At 39.2% G+C, this 13,089-nt stretch overlaps 1 long non-coding RNA gene across 1 annotated transcript; it reads left to right on the forward strand.

Moving 5' to 3' along the window:
* The first annotated feature begins 1,570 nt into the window (after nt 1-1,570).
* LOC130155228 (uncharacterized) lies at nt 1,571-8,639 on the forward strand. The gene is made up of 3 exons (XR_008823955.1): nt 1,571-1,641; nt 2,660-2,746; nt 6,105-8,639. It is a non-coding gene; the product is annotated as an uncharacterized LOC130155228 (long non-coding RNA).
* Nucleotides 8,640-13,089: the final 4,450 nt, after the last annotated feature.

The raw sequence follows: 13,089 nt of genomic DNA on the forward strand, positions 1-13,089 counted from the left end.
TTGGTAAGACCAGTGTGTGTTTGTATGTGTGCATGCAGGGAAGGGGATTTATTCTTTTTGGTATCACTGTGTCAGTAGAATGGACATTTCTGGGGGTTAAATTGATAAAATAAGTATTTCCTGTTTCATAACAAATACTGCAAATACTTGCAATTTAAGACAGTATGTCTCAGTAACGAAAACAAGATATATTTCTAGTAATAGCATTTTCTATTCACTTCAAAGTGCTGTGGATTCAAACTCAGCAGTGTTAGGTTTTAATAAGATGACATGCTTTTCCTCTTGAATGGCAACTGCTCTGTTTCATTGTTCAGAACTGATTTACATTTTAAACCAAACTGAACGCAACAGTTTTGAACAAGAAAGAAACAGAAAGGTAGACTGAAATATTTGTAATTATTCCTTTTTTTTTTTAAGCAGGTGACTTTTTGGAAGGCTATATTTTGCAGTCTCCAAAATGTTTAAGTTTCTGTTGTGTGAACTCATGTGAGAGGAGGAAGACAGAGAACTCAAGTGCCTCATTCTATAGTGGGAAATTAAGTTTGTGGGTGGACTTTTCACAGGGCTGCATTATGCTTTGTCTCCATGTGACATGCTGGTTAAATGGACAGGACAAGCCTTTGTAGTTTTGCAATGTCCCATTGTTATTTAGCACATAAGAACAGCACAGTATTGGTGCAGCTGTTCATAAACCGGTGATTTGAAAACTTTGTTTAGGGCAAGATGGAAAATGCTATATCATAATTCTGAGTCTGAGTCCTGAAGATGCTTCTGGCAATGTGAAACACTCCCTTTCCTTAAAAACATGATTACCTCTAATCCTCATTACGTGATGCTGCAAATGGAGACAGTACTGAGCATCTATTAGCAATTCAGATACACAAGGCTGAGGTTGAAGTTTTGATCTTTTATGCTCTCCAAGGATCTCTGAAGAGTATTTTTGGCCTGGGGGTTTTACACAGCCCTATTTTGTGAGAAATGCTGAGCCTCCGTTTCTTTTCTTTCTGCTTTGCTGAGGGTGGGGTTCTGAAAGCCACTGCTGAAAACTTCAGTTGTAGCCAGTCTTTTTGAAGTAGTTGCATTTTAAATACTTTGTGAGCTTAAAGTATTCTAATTTCCCCTGGAATAACAGGCACCTTCCTCTAACGGCAGCTGAGAGGAGACTAGCTAACAACACTTTTCACACCCACTCCCCAACTCATGTGAAATCTCATACCCCAGGGTACCAGACCTGTTCTGCACTGCTGACCTGGACGTTAACCTTTTACTTCAAGAAGGGAGGAAGGGTTTGGCCTGAACTGTGGATTTGGGATGTTTGCTAGAAAGCTTGGGTGTATAAACCAGTAACTAAATGTCTTCATCTGTTGCAGCTTCCACTTTGTATCAGGGGCTCCGGGGAGCATTTACTGTTCATGGAGTTCCAGAGAGCTGGTGCCATGCAGGGACAGCAAACTGAAGGGTCAAGAGGATGTCAGGTATGTGCTCAGCTGAGGTGTTTCAGACATCCTGGAAAAGCTGTACAAAAATGCTAGAGTGCATCTGACACCTTTGTACATTCCTTGTCCAGGCTATAGAGTCCGGGAGCACCACTCTGTGGCACTTTAACCCTGATACTGAGAAGTCTACATGCTTGTCTGGCAGGTGTGTGTATGTGGTTTGGAAATTTAGTTTTCCTGTATATAAGGCTTGTTTTCTGGATACTCCCAGGTTTTATCATGGTTGTTGAAATTCAGTGTGAGAGGATAGATCTGTTCTTGCTATTATTTACTCATAGGTGCTTGGTTTAGGAAGCAGTTATACAGAACAAGATGACAATACCAATTGGCATGTTGATCACAGTGAAGGCAATATGTCACATGTATATTTCTTCCACTGAATGTGTACAAATATGGGACTTATGAGATTACACTCTCTGTTGCACTGCCTGCCATATAAAAGATTAAAGCTTGGGGCAGTTTGTTTGATTAACTCCAGTGTAGCAGAGTCCGTTGCCAGAATGTGACCAGAGGAACTGAGACAAAGGATGATCTTCAGAACGTGTTAACTGCACGGGAGTGGGGGCAGCTTTCACAAAGGTCACAGAAAAGGGTGCATCCAGGCTCGGTGGGTAAGTGATCTCCCTGCAGGAGAGAGCAAATGCTGCTTTTACATATGTCAGGCTCTTATTTGCTCATGATGTGACAGTACAAAAGACAATCTAAATTAGTTAATATATTCATTATTTTATTTTTTCTCTTTCTTGATGAGTCATTGTAATTACTGAAAACTAATGTATTTTCCAATATTAAAATATTGCATTGGGCTATCAATATTCTAGTGTACTCTTTCATGTTCAGAATGTGGAAGAGGGGGTTTCTAGAGGATAACTTCCTGTATTTAATTAAGTAGCTTATATGTACATAGTACTTTTAAGAAAACTGAAATGAATAATCTCACAAAGGATATTGTCAGGGTGCAGAATATGAAATGATATATTGCACTGTCTTATTTTATCATTATTTTCCATTAATGAAAATCTTAAAAACAAAAAAACAAAATCATGACATGATTATTCAACAATTTTACCAGCAAATGATCTCACATCAGTGTATTTTGGATTTTTTTCTTACAATCAGAAAACACTGCCTACAAAAACTCTGTTGGTCTTTTATCTCTGCAGAGGGTCACCTGGAATGATCTCAGCATTTTCATACAAACAGTAAAGAGCTGCTTTTTCCAGTGTCAGATTTGCTTTCTGGTCCAACAGGTATGGGAGTATGTGATGAGGTTCTATTACTATGAAATACATATTTATAATTTTTAAAGCACCTCTTTTCAGAAGCAAATTAAACTCTTTGGACAGGATTTGTAAAGTTATTTAGGTTCCTAAAATGAATATAAACTCTAGCAGGGACTTTTAAAATATGAATTAGGACTCCAAGATACTTCTCAGAATCCGGGTTAGTTCATATTTGCATCTTTGGGCCAAATGTAGCCCTGAGTCACTTCTGGAAGACAGGATTTAGGAACCACTATCACTCAGAGATGTGTTTGAAAGCATGCAAATATTTTGCTGAGTAAGACCAGACTTTAAAAAGTGTGTGTTTCACATTTTGTTCCGTTTGGCTGACAGACACCATGCTTTGCATTCTGCAGTATGCGTATGGCTGGTTGAATTTCAGTGCTGTGTTTCCTGAATATTCAGGCTTAGTACAGAAAATGATGATGGACTTTACTGCTGGCACCAGTACTGCTGGCACCAGTGTATGAAAAGATAATTTTCTTACAAGCTGCCTGACACGTCACCCAGAGTCCCTTAAGGTAACCACTCTGCTGGTGAGCCTGGGCTTCCCTGGGCTGTCATGAGCAAGCAGTTTTAGACTCTGTTGTTATGATGTCCTAAACTGGTTGAGATAATATCTCAGGCTAGCATGTAAAGCCCTGTAAATGTTAAATATTCCCAAAAGTCTATTTGTCCTTGTTCCTTGCTGAAAAATAAAAGAATTTCATTAACATATTTTGTAGAACGAATAACCCATCTTTGCTTTTTTTTCACCTATTTCCTTCTCAGTAATGAGAAAAAAAAATCAGCCTTTTGATGACTAAGGTACTGGTTACATTCACAGGTTGTACATATCATGTTTTTAGAGTTCTTGGCTTTGCAAGAGGTTTAGGATTATGAACAGGTTCAGTTTAAGGTTCAGCTCTTTAGCAACAAGGCTGTCTGTGAAGCTGCTGTTGCAGTATCTTTAAGCAAACTGAACTCTTCTAACCTGATGGCTTGATTAGGAATAAGGACTAAAATTACCTGAGTTTATCTCTTTTGATATAATTTGGGAATATTTAGGGCTGAATATATTGTAGTCAGAGCTTTGCAGCCATGGTGTTTCATTTCAAGTGTACTCGTTAAAAAACAGCCAAGATCTGGTTCAGAAGCACCTGACAGCTGCTGAAGTAACAATGTATTTGTTAGAATTAATTTTAATGGTAAATCTTCAACACAAGAAGATGTGCAACTTGGTGTATGGGGCTTGTTTAGTGCCATGGCGCACATGCAGGCAGCACCCACTGTTCAGCATCAGCCACATACAGGTGGTCAGCCTGCAGCTGCTGTGACTCACCGGTGAGGATGTAAGTGGGAGAGCATCCTTGATGCCATGCAGCAGCCAGGACAGTCTATCATCTGGCAGGTCCACCCTCTCCCTTAACCAAAGGAGCCCTGCCTGAGGGGTATTTGGCACACTTTAACACAAAGTTTATGTAATACACAAACAGAGAACATACTCTATTGTGAAGGGTAATTGGATGAAGACATAACTATTGAAACACTGAACCGGGAGTTCTGATTTACGTGCTTGAAGATAATTTGTATCCTGATCCAGCACAAGACTTGGATGTATGTTTAACTGTAAGACTGTGAGCTTCATTGAAGAAATGCAGTTGCAGAAGCATTTATAAGATCATGATTGTACTGGTGAGAGACGAGGGAGCATCTTTGTGGATGGATACACAGGAATAGTGCCTTCTTTTTGTGTTTTTACAAAACAAACAAACGAAAATTGCCTAGAGTGGAAAAAAAATCATAATGGCAAAAAGATGCAATGAAAAGCCTGGCATTCTTCTAGTGGTCAACAGCCTTCATAACAATGCACATTGTTCTACAGCAGCATGTCAGCCACCCAGAGTATTTAGATCAGCAGTGGGGGGATTCGTGATCCTGAAGAAAATTTATAATTGTGACAAAAATGAAATGAAATCCAATTTTCCTCCTTTTAATGTATTTTATCTTGAATTGTACCTTATGTGACAGGACTGCAATTAATATCTCTTGTAAAACAGAAGGCTCGTTAAATTGGTCTCATTATGGTTGCCGAGGTGGTGTGCTGCTGTTGCACGGGATTCCCCCATTATCTGTGTTTGACATGTACTCCTAATCAACCAGGCCAATTCTGCTTTATCAAAGGTCTGTCACATGAGTGGAGATAATATTTATTCTGACTTGTACTATTAGTGTAAAAAATGTAGGTTGCTTTGGCAGACACATGGCCCTCTGTCACTAATGGCCACATAGAGCATTTGTTGAGGTGTTCTCTGCAAAGGTGACTAAATATAGACCACTTCACCTTTCAGTACAGAGGCCCCAGGTCATTTTGGTTTTTTAAAAAACCTCTACTTTCAAGGGATATTTATGAAATTAAATTTAAATAGACTGTGAGGAAATCTCACAGTAAGAAGTGTTAAGGGGCAAGATTCTATCAATTCTGCAATTTCCTCCACAATCTATTGATGGGGAAAAAAAAGGTCCAGCAGCCCTGCATATCCAGCTTGCTTTGGAAGCTTGTTAGCAATAAATGTTCTCCTTTCTAAGAGGTCTTAATATGGATCACAATATTACCTCATTTGTTGAAAATTTTCTGAACACTTGGTTTTGTTTGGTTTTGTATCAATACTCAGTTTATCAGAGATACAGACGTTTTCTCTGTTTATAGAACTGTTCATAGGAAATTGATGGGGTATAACAGAGGTGATACTTTAGTCTATTTGGTTTAGCAACACTAATACACTAACACAAGGCTAAAGAACATCACCCTTAAAAGGTTTACACAGATATTTTAATACTGTTACAGTGTTACATGTTCAAAAGAAACATTTGTAGCTGAAATGCAGCCACATGTTTCTGTGAGAAACCACCTACCCCAAACTGCAAAAAAAATTCCCTTGTAGTTACATTTAAGAAATTTTGGGTAACAGGTAGATCCATACAAATTATATTTAATCATTTTTTTGGTATATATACATATATATATATAACACCTATACAAACGATACAGACATATTTTTGATTGTTCATCCTTTTCCTATGTATAGAGCATCTCTTATCAGGGGAGGATGCTTCCTTGTCTCCAGTAAGACAAAGCAGCTTCTGATCTGAGGGAGAAGGTGGGAATTGGGAGGAACAGGAACTGATAGTGCTTATGCCAGCTGTTGGAATGATGCTGCAATAATCTGACCAGGACTGATTGCTAGGAGAATGACAGAGGAATGCGGTGCAAGGGTGTTATTGGCTATGGGAGTCCTTTCGTTGTTTAAACTCTTTTTTTACATCAGCATAATTTCTTTCTTAGATGACTATGAAACTGAGAGAACGCTGACCTGCATTTTGCAACAGACCCCTTGGTACAACAGTGCTGACTGTTGGCTGATACTTCAGACAGGATAAATGAAGCCAGGAGAAAACAAGCAACCTTCCTCTCCAGAAGGAGGGGTGGGAATATGCTTGTTGCAGAAGACACTGTCACATCAAGGAAGAAGGTAAGGAGCTGTAACAGTGCTAAGCCTGAATGAAAGCGGATACTGTCCTGCAAGTGCCTGGAAGAGGTTTTACAGGAGGGCCCTTATAAGCATAGCTTAGTGCCAGATCTTTTGGCCTCTCCCTTCCCTTTGTCTTGGGGCTCATGGCTGAAATGCTGAGTGTCCAGGAACCAAATGATTTCCCAGTCACCATTCTGTCCCTGGGAGATCTTTATCTGCTAATGAAAGCCTCATGTTTATGATTTGCTCTACTATGCTCAAAAGCTTCAACTGGGACTATAATTCAGAAGACAACATTTGTCTCCTTCTGCAAGAGGTGATCTGAGTTGGTGTGTTGATGCCAAGAGATTTTGCCCTTTTTTCCCTGTTGAGAAGGAAACTTTCCTTTTTTGTTTCTTTCTTTGTCTTCCAAGGTGAAAAGCTCACTGTTATTTCTCTGGTCCCACGCAGAATGATGGAGCAATAGCTGTATTTTACAAATTAACAGAGACAGAACACCGCACTAGAAAGACTTTAGTCTGATTGTTCATAGGCACAGTGTGTAGAATGTTGAAATATCATATAGAGATACCATATGCTAAATCAGTCAATCACAGCTTGTAAATTATTATTATTTTTTTAGCCAAAACATCTAAAACAGTTAAGCTAAAACTGAAATGAGGTTTCTGATCATGTAGGTAACAATCTTCCTCTTTTGCAGGCTCATCTTCCATGAGCTTCCAGTTATTTGTAACACTGTGTAGCTTGGTGCATAATTAACGAGCTTACTATAATGCCATGTTTGTTTATTCATACCTACTTCAGATTTATTAGATGAAATATCCTGAAAGTCAGTGTTGGAAATCAGAAAGCATGAAGCTAGCCTTCTAATTAATAACTTGAGATGATGCTTTTGCAGACGTAAACCATCAGTTAAATCAACATGACTATAGATAACAGAATGGTCCTGGTGGGGTACTCTCTGCCCCCTGAATCTTAACCAGTCTCATTCACAAAAAGTTCCTGCAGGCCTTGTAGAGCTGCTGCCTTGTACATGCAATGATCTGCTTGTTAGCTGCATGGTGGCACTCTGAGCTAGCAGGAATTCCCAGGTATTGCTGTGCTGGTAACAGTCCATGGCTGCATCTTACTTTATGGGGGGTGATTGCTCTTGGGTTCAGAAGGGTTTGGAGCCAAACCTCTTTAGTTATTTACAGTACTTGGAGAAGAGGATGTCCACATGAACGGAAGTTTGCATGGATTATCAGAGCAGAGCTCTCCTTGTCCTTTCAAATTTTCATTAATTTTTATTGCACAATGTATTGTCTTAAGCAATTTGCAAGATGTAGCAGGAAGGATTTAGAAACATGGGGCCATGTTTCTTGCGGTAAGTCCATCTTTCTGTCTTTAGTGGACTGAAGTTTCAAAGGGAAAGTCCAAGAGTTGATAAGGGTATGGAATAACTCATTTAACAGGGCTGAGTGGGCAAATGCCAGGCAGATCATAAGTCCAGGCATGGTCTGACGGAAGAGGCTGATGTTCTGTAGGAACTTCTGAACATAATTAGCAAATAACAGAGGCCAAATCCTTTCCTCTGAGTCTTCCTAATCTGGAGGAAAGAAGAGAAAGAAAAATCTTGCACATGCAGAGCTCAGAGATGTGCATTATTCCAAAACAGTGGGGCTGAGAATATGACTTTAAGTGTTTAGGGCAAAGATGAGCCTTTCAAGAGTCTTTCATTTAGAGATCTGGAAAACTGGAGAAACTGAGGTGAAGATCTCTGCTTGCACTGACAGCTGATTCCTCACGGTCAGTGATACTGGGGTCAGTTTTGACTGTTTGTGAAGGACTTCTGGGGTTTTTTTAATAATTGCACAGAGACATCTCCATATTTTGTCAAGAGTATGTAATGGAACCAAATGGCAGTGGTTTATCTGAAAATACTGAGGCAAAGTTTTTGAGTTAGGAATGTTAGACTGTAGGAGTCAGGCTGGTATTTTGCCAGAAAATGTGATTTTGGGGAATTCAGTGGAAATTTCAAGGATTATAAACAAAACCTGTCTGGCAAAAGGTATGAAATCCGATGGTTCTGTCTTCTGAAATAAACTTAAGAAATATTACAGATATATGAACAATTGAACAGTGCAGGAAGTGGGGCAGAAACTCCTTCCTTTAATCCTCCTTTAATTTCTTTCTGACCAATCTCATTTAAGTATCAAGACAACAGATTTCTAACTGCACCCAGCAAAAAAGGTAACTGTTTCTTTTTACTTTGTTTAAATCTTAAACTTGGTGTGGATTTTTACAAAGGAATGTGTTTTTGGAAATTGGCAGTGCCAATGGACTTACAGTTTCCAAAGGAAACTCAATGCAGGCTTCATCAGTTGGGGGGGGGGGGGGTGGGAGGAGAGAGAGTGGGATGGGGGGATGGGTCTCTGCTGCATTTTAGAAAGAACTTAAAGGAGTCAGACTTCAATTCTGCATCTTATCTAAATATTCCCCATAGGTAGATATGTACTCAGCTAACTAGCCACTAAAGCTGCCCTAGAAACATTTTCCTTACAGTTTAATATCACAAAAGCCTTCTGGTTTAATTCCTTATACATAAGGAAAAACAGAACGGGTTCCAGTGTGAATAGGACAAGAAAATGGGATGCACATGTGTGTGAAGTTAAACATATGTGTAAGTGCTCAAAGTACTGCAGCCTGTACTAATAAAAATTACAGATTTGGGATTTTTCAATTACTTTTTCACTGAAAATGGTTGATGAATGACTTTATTCTTGCTTGGAAATATATTTTATTTTAGAGTTTTTACAGTATTTCAGACTGCACAAAACATACAATTCTTACTTGTAGAGCAAGTAGAACAAGCCATTATGCTGGAATGCTCTGTGTCTTCCTGAGTCTTCTCCCAGTTTCTCTTAGATACTACAGACATCTTGAAATGCCTTCCTTTTTTGTGCTTATATACAATGCCTATCTTGCACCCATACTTTCCATCCTCGAGATATACTATACTGAAACAGTGTGAAAGTTAAAAGTGATTTTGGCGATGTATCAAAGTTATTTCAGGAGTAAACTTGTTCTTAATTTTCTATTAATAGGCAGTATTTTTATAATAAATTATTTTTTTTCTGGCAGCCCTTATTAATTAAAAAGAATTTTTGCGTTTCTCCAAATGGGTGGCTCAGTGCCTTTTTATTGGCTATAAGCCTAAACTCCAGCAAGTGTGTGATCAAGTACACCAGAAAAATCCTTTGTCCATTGCTAAACCTTATGAAATTGTAGATCAAAAGAGTTTTCCTGTCTTACAAGGACTGTGGTACTATTCATGGCCTAAAAATGACTGTCAAAGTAATAAAACAACTACTGTTGTCAGGAAAAGATTAAAAGCAGCAGCTGGATTGTACACAGTCAACTTTAAAATCGTTTTCTAGGAAGGTAGATGCTTTAGAAAATGATCTGGCTTTTCAGTTGATTTGCCATGATTGGCAGCCCCATAAAATGGCTACTGACACAGGAACTTGCAAAAGAAAGAAGCCTTTTTTTCCCTATAAAGAGAATATTCTGCTGCTTGCCTTCTCCCAAATTGGACTCTGCACTTGGAAGTGAGATGTAATGCAAGTGTCATGGTGATGATGGGTGCCAGCCTTTTCCTCTGTTTTACCCAATTTACCTATCCTTTTTTTTATTGAAATCATTTCTGCTGTCAGTTTTCTGCAGCTTGTATTTTAACCTATGTTCTTTTTACTATTTTAGTTTTGTTCCTCGAGTTCATCTGTACATTTTGCAATTCTCCTTAAATTCAGTATGTTGCAACACCAGTTTCCATGTAATTTTCCCAATATTGTAATCAGCTGGAACAGCACCAAATATATCTAACCTCCATTCAGATTCTACCTTAATCCCTGGTATCAAGGAGTGAAATTTTTTAATTGCCTCCAAACTTCTAGCCATCCTGCTCCTCAGATTAGCATGTGTGCAATCTTTATTCATGTAAGGTCAGTGTAATGGTTTCTTTAATTAATTCCTTCCTTTCAGTTTTCATTATCTTTCTTATTTCTAGTCACCCAGACTTTCTTGCTCTACCGAATGAAGTAGGCTATCCTATCTGTATCACAAGATTTGGCCATCTGCCTTGCACCTGTTGGTGACTTTTCCCAGATTGTTGTTTTCTCTGGCATTTTCTTTCCCTATACCTTTTTGATTTATATTTATTTCTTAACCTCTTCCCTCAAACATTTTTGACTATATAACTTGTTAACTTGGAGGGTAGTTTTTCTTTCTTTCATCCTGACAGCACCATCAGAAATCAACTAAACGTTTTGCCAACCCTTTTCTTTTTCCTGGCTTCTGATTCCAGCCATCCTAGTATATCAGACTGTAATTCTGGGATCCGCATTCCCCCGTGAACATCACTGTACCTCTCCTCACCTCTGCTTGGCTGAGTTAACAAATATAAGGCCTGTTTGTCTGTGCTGTTTTCCTTTAGGATTATGTGCAATGGAGTTATGCAATGGACAGCTTTGTTCCACTGCATACTTTTTTCCATGCACTGGTCTTAAAACCATGTATATGTTTGGCTTTTGTGGATCTAAGAATGTATATGTGTTGCATAATTTGTCACAACTCAAATTCATTAGTGGTGGCCATGCCAGCCCTGTAACATGCCCAGTTTCTAAGCATGTACATTTTCTTCTTGCCTATTCAGATGTTGGGCTTGGAACATACTGCCTCACAGTTATCAGGTGACATCAGCAGCATTCTTCCGATCTGCTAATGATGAAAAACGTCAGCTGGGAGCCAAAAGTTACTGTCCCTTCTGATCTTTTTTCAGTGCTCTGCCTGAAAAACACAAACTCCTACAGTAGGTGACAGTTGAACCGATTCAGAAGGAATGGTGTGCAGAAGAGCTGCTGAGTAGGAGAGGTGCTGGATGCGGCCGCTGGCACAATGGCAGGCAACATGGTCCACCCCCTCAGCAGTTACCCCGCTTACAAGCTCCTTTTACCCAAACCTATAAGCACCACCATCTGAATGCTTTCAGCTCCTTTTTGGACTCATGCTCTTAACAGCAGCACCAAACCTCACCCTTGCTGACCGTGGACCTTGAGAAAGAAAAGAAAAGGACAATGTCTGATGTTTTTTTCAGATCTTTCTGAAGGAGAAATACAGATAAAAGCCAAGCTCTTTGTGACTGATTTTTTTCAGTATCTACTTGAAAGGCAGTGGGTCAGAATTAAGGCATTTTTGCTGCGGAGGAAATGTGTGGGATGTTGGCTGCAAGCCAGTAGCCACTAACATCCCTGCTGCACTAGGAATACTTGAATGAAGTGGGCGTCAACCTCGGGAGAGCGGGCAGCACTACCTACATCAGAGGAAAACCTCTTCATTGAGATTCAAGGAGTAAAACAATTGAATGGAGATAACTGGTCTGGTAGATTTTCCTGCGAGGGACAGCGAAAACACAAGAATTGTCATCCAGTCTGGAAGAACATCCTCTAAGGTCCTGAGCCTGTCAGGTCCCATTCACTCTGTGGCAGAAGAGATCCATACAGTCCCTAACTTCTCTGACAGTTTTAAAGTGTTATCTTCTAGTTCTGTTTTTTCAACACAAAGAAGGCTGAAATAACATCCGGAGCTTTCAGCCAGTAGTCCTTGCTACAGCCAGTCTTTTAGTATTTTTTTATTCCCCAAACCAGAATAAAGATCTGAAGTGTGTCAAATGCTTCTATACAATATAATTTACCCAAACACTCATCCTGCTTGTGTCCAGCTGAATAGCTACTGGGAAAAAAAAGTGATTTCTAGAGTTCCTTTGTACCACTAAATTATGAATCTGAAGGATCAAACAGAATACTCCCAGTGTTGTCTTTCTCATTGTTATTTGCCCTAGCTGCAGAGTTAAGCCATCTTGCTGAGTCAGTCACCAGTTCTATCCAGTCTAAATATGACCACGTTTTTCTTGAATCAAGTCCATCAGCAAAACACCATGCCTATGAAATAGTTTTTCTTTCCATCTCCAGTAATGTGATATGTAAGCAACAGATTTTTTTGTCTGAAACTACAGATCTGTTCTCAGTATGCATAAGGGAAAAGAAACTCCCATCTTACTTGTGACGTCATTGAATTATTAGAAAGTAATACATTCATTTTTTCAAACAAAGAAAATGGCAATGATGGAAAAAGGGAAGGAAGTGTTTTGCAAAAGTGTTGGCACTGGACAAAAGTGGTCACATAAAGACAGAATGGCTAGAATAGAGCATCACAAATACTTTAAAAAGCTCTTCTTGCATGGAAAATAAAGACATCCTGGACAAGTGAAAAAACTACTTCCATGTAAATCTAGATGTTTACATGGTAGTGATGATTTAGATTTTGGACACAGTTGTACACGTTGGTTCAAACATGTCTGGTCTAATAACACTGAGGTTACAGAAAGCTAGGTGCTAGGGGATCCAAAATGACAGCTAACTAACAGATGAAAAAAAGTGAATCTGACCAGGATTTGGGAAAACTAGACCCATGAACTCGAATGGGTCTACCAAAGCAGACAGGGTACTTATTTGCTTTGTTTTTATCATGGATAATAGCTTTGCATTGACAATTTGTCTTTCATATTCTGGTTTTGGAAATGACCTGTAACAATGTGTCGGCAATCCTTTTGCGGTGTTCTGCCTCCTGTGCAGAAAGCCTGGGGAGGGAGGGAGACAGCTTTAGCACCTCAGGGCTATATAGTTCCTGTGGCTGATAAACTGAAAATCACCAAACAACCAACAGAGCAGGTCTAGGTGCGTTGATGGGTAATGTCTGGTA

This window comes from Falco biarmicus, chromosome 9 (assembly GCF_023638135.1).
Source record: "Falco biarmicus isolate bFalBia1 chromosome 9, bFalBia1.pri, whole genome shotgun sequence".
Taxonomy (NCBI): domain Eukaryota; kingdom Metazoa; phylum Chordata; class Aves; order Falconiformes; family Falconidae; genus Falco; species Falco biarmicus.